Genomic DNA, 6,000 nt, shown 5'->3' with positions numbered 1-6,000 from the left:
CAAACACCTTACTGGGAGTTTCTTCAAAGTTCTGGTTTAAATTAGGCTTTTATCAGTCTGTTTCTGATACTATAGAAAACAACTGCACTTCGATTTCTTGCATCTTCTTTTCATTACCCAGACTTGTTTACTTGTCTTTCTCTTATGAAGCTCCTAAGAATTAAAGATAGCTTTAAATCATAGAAAATACACATTCTCTAATGTCTGGTGACTTTCTTGTGAAAATGTCTTCAGGCAAAGAGAGAATTTCCTGTATGAGTAAACTCTTCACAGCAGTCTCTATAGATAATGTTGCCTAATTTATCTTCATTTTACAGGCAGCCTTGAATACTTCTGTCCTTTTGCCCAAAGAGGACTGATAGCAACAACTGTAAAGTAACTGATTGAGCAGCCCAGTCCTCTACAGAAAAAGCTCATTTCATCTTTTGGGGCATATTAACAGCATTTTCTTGTTGTTTGCTTACAGAAATCACTGCCAACAGGAGGAGAGTGTCCATAATGTCTCATTTTGATGTTTTGCAGCACTGGGGCTTGTCAAAGTCTCCCAAGAGCTTTATAGGTTCTGATATAGATACGTCTATTAGATGGTCCTTTATATATGATACTAAACTTTGAGCATTTTGGCAACATCTGATGCAATTTATCTGTGGCCAGTTCTGAAGGAATAAAAATCAACCCAGTTCCACTCTAAGCTTTTCAAAGTTTTTGCTTTTATTGCTTATTTAAATATTTTTACTTACAGAACGGTAAACACGGTAGGGTAGAAGTCCCAAGTTTACTTTTTTAGGTGTATGATTCTTAACATTGCTGTCTCTCTCTTGGATTTAGGAAAAGGGTTCTGTGCATTCATGCGCCTCAGCACCTCCGGCTTGATTTCTAGTTTACAGACACTGCTTCTACTAAGAATTCTGCCACAAATGCCCGTAGCCATTTTTCTGATGTGAACACTGTCTAACTCAAGGGATTGATGTATAGGTGTCAAGCCTGAGCTGGCACTGGCTGACACTCCACAACGGCTGTTGGATGATGGGTAGAAAAGGCGTTGGTTGGTCACAGCACAATTCTGCACATGGACTCTGTCTCCTGCCTTCACAGAAGAGGGAACATTTGAAGTAGCAGCCAAGGGCGACTTTAAACCCCAGAATGTGGTTGGTTTCATCGTACCTAATGAAGGCCAAAGCTTACAGTTCTGGAAAATGATAATTTATCTTGAAGTAAATGTTTATTCAGCCTGAGGTGCATCCTTCTCTCTGTCAAGTTTAATATTAATTCATTACCTTAGTGGTTGATTGCGATGCACTCTCCTTTGGTCATTCCTTGTTCTGGCCCATCTCGCACAATTGCTTAGTAGCCCTACTCTGGTGTAACATAGATTCTTTGTTCTAAATTGTCCTGTAGTATCATTATCCTATGCACTTCTGCTTCTTCAGCGTGACTGGCTCAGCACGTGACTGGTTAGTGTGTGTGCTAACAAATTTCACCTCAGTTTCCCTGATCTTAAAATTTACATGTTTTTTTTCGGGAGTCAGTTGCTTGACACTTTAAAAAATAAGCATCCACTAGAAACATTTTACATTTTAAAAAAAGCAAGACATATAGTACTCAAGAAAAAGTGAAAATCAATTTTTTTCTCCATAAACCATAACTGTTACATCCCGAGTCACAGCAGAAACCATGGTGCCTCACTGCCTTCGAGCAATGAACCACAGGGGTGACTGTCACGGTCACCTTCTAGCAAAGGATTTACATTTCTCCCACAATAGCAACAGTCCAATGGCAAGAAAAAACTAGCTTCTGCCCTTACTCCCAGACAACAATCTGGCAAACACACTTATAATTTGCTGAAGGGGCCTGGAGTGTATAAGTTATAAACATAAAATATAACCAAATGAGGATACAGCCATGAGGCAAAGGTTGTAGCTAGGGAGAGGGTAGCACGAATTCAGCAAATCTGTGGAGAGCCTTACCCCTGGACCTGATGGCCACACAGGGCTCAAGGAGTCTGAAAGGGCACCAGCTCCTGAGCTTGCCCTTGTTTTCCTGTTGCAAAACCAAGCCTCCACGTTTCTCTTTTGAGTAACCCAGAATAATTATTCTACTTGAAGCCATGATTTTCCTCACCCTGTGCCATTAGCTGCAGCGTAAGGTGTCTGAACTTGTTTGCTTTTGCCAACTGAACACTAAGGCATTGGCCTGTCCTAAAAGAATTGGTTCAGCTGGGAATTTATTAATTACTTCCTATGCTCAGGTGTGGATGTCTTTCATGCCAAGGAATTCCTCACCATTTTTTCTTGCCACTCAGTTTGAAAGCATGCTCCCTGGCTCCCAACTGCGGCTTGGAGGTTGTGCAAGCAAATCTTGCTGGTGGGTCTATGGAACAGATGCTGCAAAATTAGATGGAAATTCTCACGTCCACCCAGCTGTGGACAGTTGCTACAATTCAGTGATATTTTTTTTTAAAGTGCAAAACAAAAGAATAATGGAGCTTCTTGATAAAACATCAGAATACTTTTATTCTATTTTTTTTTTATTTATTTTTAAGTGGAAGGCGGGGAGGGGGAAGGCAGCATTTTATTTAAACCTTGGCTACAACTTTGCAGTTAAAAATTAGGGTCATTTCACCAAGAATTGGAGGCAGATGTCTCCACCTCATGGTGTGAAATTGAAGTATCTTTAGAAAAAATCTGACATGCTATTTTTTGAAAAGGCAACATGTTAAATTCACCTTTGTAAATTATTATCCGAGGCAAACTGTGCCTGTCAGCAGTGTGCTTATGCAAAAAAAAAAGCAGGGCGAAAAAAGGGTTTATGGAAAATTGACCACATATATTCATGTATGTTGGTGCATCACATAACATAAGCATGCTGCACTCAGTTATCCTTTCTGTAGACAATGATCCATAGCCTGCACAGCATGAATAGCTTTCCAATGCCAGGTTTAAAGCATTCTTGTCTTTTAACTATTTCATCTGTTTAAAAAAAAAAAAAAAAGTGTTTAGGACAGTTCTGTGTAATTTAATACAGAAAACAAGGCCTAAACCCTCAACTTTTCCTCAAGTCACTGTTACTTAAGTATTTAGGCTTTTAAAAAATACATGTAGGTATAGCCTGATTAACTCCATGCAATTCTGTAATGTATATGATTTTTTTGCAACCATACTCTGGACAGCTCACCATCATCTTAGAATTGGCTTATATATCCAAGTCCTGTTCCCCTGCTCCATCACACTTACTGTTTCCAGCCGGTAAGGTCTCAATTTATAATAGAAATTCTTGTTTGGTAAATTCATTTGCCTGATCTATAAATTGTTATCTGATTTTTATAACCAAGAGGAAGGCCAACATATAACCGCTGCTCTCACAAGAAGTCACGATCTGCATCTGTCAGGAGCTTTAGTTTCAGTGGGTGCGCTGAAGCGCTGATTAGTGTAAATTTGCTTTACACGGGCTACATAAGTTAGGATGTTTGGAAAAGAGTGGAATCGGTGCGCAATTAAATGGAAGACACGGTTACATTGCATGTACAAAGGCTACCAGTAGAGGGAGATACTCCACCACTAACGATTAATTTCTTCGCAGCAGAAATTACGGGGAGGAGAGTTTAAATGGATAGAAATAGATCCTCGTTGCTCTAGCTCTAGGTGTGAGACAATACAATACAATAGCTGTAATTTCAGCAGAATTCCCTAACGAAATGACAAATGGCAACTGACTGAACTTTAATTACTCTACAGGATTCCATAGGACATCTTTAATACCAGAATTTATGCTGATCTCTTCAAAACTGTGAATGTCCGGTGACTATATTCCAAATAATAAGAATTTAAAGAATACTTTTTTTAATTTAGGCAAATTTAAAACAATAAATAATTTTGGTGTCCATGACAATATTTCAGCATAGGAATGAATTCTGGCCTTTCTGAAAATCTTTTCCAGACTTTTTTATTTAATTGCATTTAGTTCAGCTAACTCCAATGAAAAAGATCATACAGCACAACGGCAAAAGCAGCAGCAAAGGATGGTCTCAAGAAAAGTAGTGCAGAAGTCTTGGCACTAAAGAAATTTAAAAGCTTATAACTTGGCAGATAATCCTATAAATTTGTTTATTAGAAACTCCAGAAACGTATGGGATTCTTATTATCAAAAAACCTCAAAAATTAAATGTTGCACTCTGTCCCACCTCAGAATGCACGAACCACACACTAAAATACAAGTGTAGATTTGTTAATCTATACCCAGAAAAATGGTTTGAAAGGTTGAATGTTCTGTTCCTATCCGTTCCTTGCGGATGCCATGGTTCCGGTTTCTTTCGTGTGGTCTGATGAAAACAACAGATGAGTTTTGCAATCAGCCAAAAGCTGAGCTAATTCTGTATTTTTCAAAATATTTGCCTGTCAAACTATTTAACTGTTCCTTTGCTGATGCTAAAAAATATTCTTGTTTCAATAGAAAGCTTCTGTTGCCTTGGACCTTTTTCAGGACATTCAGCTCCTCACGAAATAGCCACAACAGCATGCACAATGTAAAGACAGGACTCATTATGTTAAAAAAGATGATTTATCAAAGTTTGTGCCAGTCTTTCCTGTCTTAAGGATTAATGTTGTAGCTGAGACACTGGTTGCTTTTATGACCTTTCAAGGAAAGGATATACCTCATCTTTACATGGCACTGGGCCTCAAATCCAGCAAAAATCCTGAAAGAGGAGATACAAGCAAGGAATTCAGAAGCTGGTGTTGAAGCTTGCAAGCAGAGATCTTTGCTCCCTTAGCACAGCTTAGCACAAAGCTGCTGAAACAACTGAACATACTTTGCCTCCTGTAATGGCTAAGTCTCAAGTCATGAATATATATTTACCTTTTTTCATTTGTATTAATTTCTTAATTAATAGTAGAGAGAAACTGAAAGACAATGTTTTACACAAATTGCACAAGAAAATCCCAATTAGGTGGGAACAGATGTGAGGTACAAGAAAAACATACACACATCTACCCACCCTAGAGTTTACTGCATTATATTTACTGCATCAAATTTCATTTCAATGACAGCAGCACCACCAATTTTTTGGGGGGCTTCATGTCAAATTTTTAACAACAAGACATCGTCAATGTCTCTCTGCCAGAGGTTCTTTCTCCAGAGCTCAGATAATATTGCTGGTTGCTCACTCATCTTCCGCAGACTTCAGTTTTTTGATCATCATTTTCTTATCTAATGACACAGTTGGATAAGGTAGCAACTACTTCAGTGAGAAGAGCTGCGATATTATTTTTACCCTGGTACAAGAGAAGTACCAGGGAAAAACAAACTGAGAAATGGCAAGACAAAAGATAGAGCTCATTTATTCAATATAATTATTGCAGATGCAACTAAGTTTTTCCTGTGAACCCATTGCATCCAGCTAACACGTTTGCCACCATTTGCCTGTAACTCCTATCACACCTCTCATTTTTAAAACCCAGACCCCTTGTTGTAGTAAGCATAGTAATAAAACCAGCTAAAAAACAAAACCAAAAAAGTGATCTTTCAAAGAGTGTTAAAACTGACAGATTATGCATTGTGTAATGTGATTAAGCAGTTTCCAGCTAGTGTTTTTTTTCCTTTTAACATTTCTGCAAACTTAAAGCTCACCAGCTTTCTTCTGCTTTTTGCTTCTACCACTCTCTGTCCTAAGACAAATTATCACAGAAGTGTCTCTGAACATGTCTTGATGTTTCCTGTACCTGAAGCAGTTTTTTTTTTTTTCACTACTGTGAAGCCATCAAATTTAATTAATACCGGATATATTGACTTAGTGCTAAGAGAAACATTATCATTAAATTAGAAATTCTTGTGGTAGTGATGCCAACTCCCCATCTGCAGAGCAAGTCAGACGCTGAATCTCAGTAAAAGTATGAAATGAGAGTGGGGAAGGAAAAAAGCCTTAATAGTTCTGCTCAGTGGTTTGACTGTACAGTTCCTGTCAACTAATGAAGGCTATGCTAGCACCCTCCAATCTCATAGGGA

Source organism: Charadrius vociferus, unplaced genomic scaffold (genome assembly GCF_000708025.1).
Source record: "Charadrius vociferus isolate BGI_N301 unplaced genomic scaffold, ASM70802v2 scaffold730, whole genome shotgun sequence".
Classification (NCBI taxonomy): Eukaryota; Metazoa; Chordata; class Aves; order Charadriiformes; family Charadriidae; genus Charadrius; species Charadrius vociferus.
Note: the sequence above shows the minus strand (reverse complement) of the source record.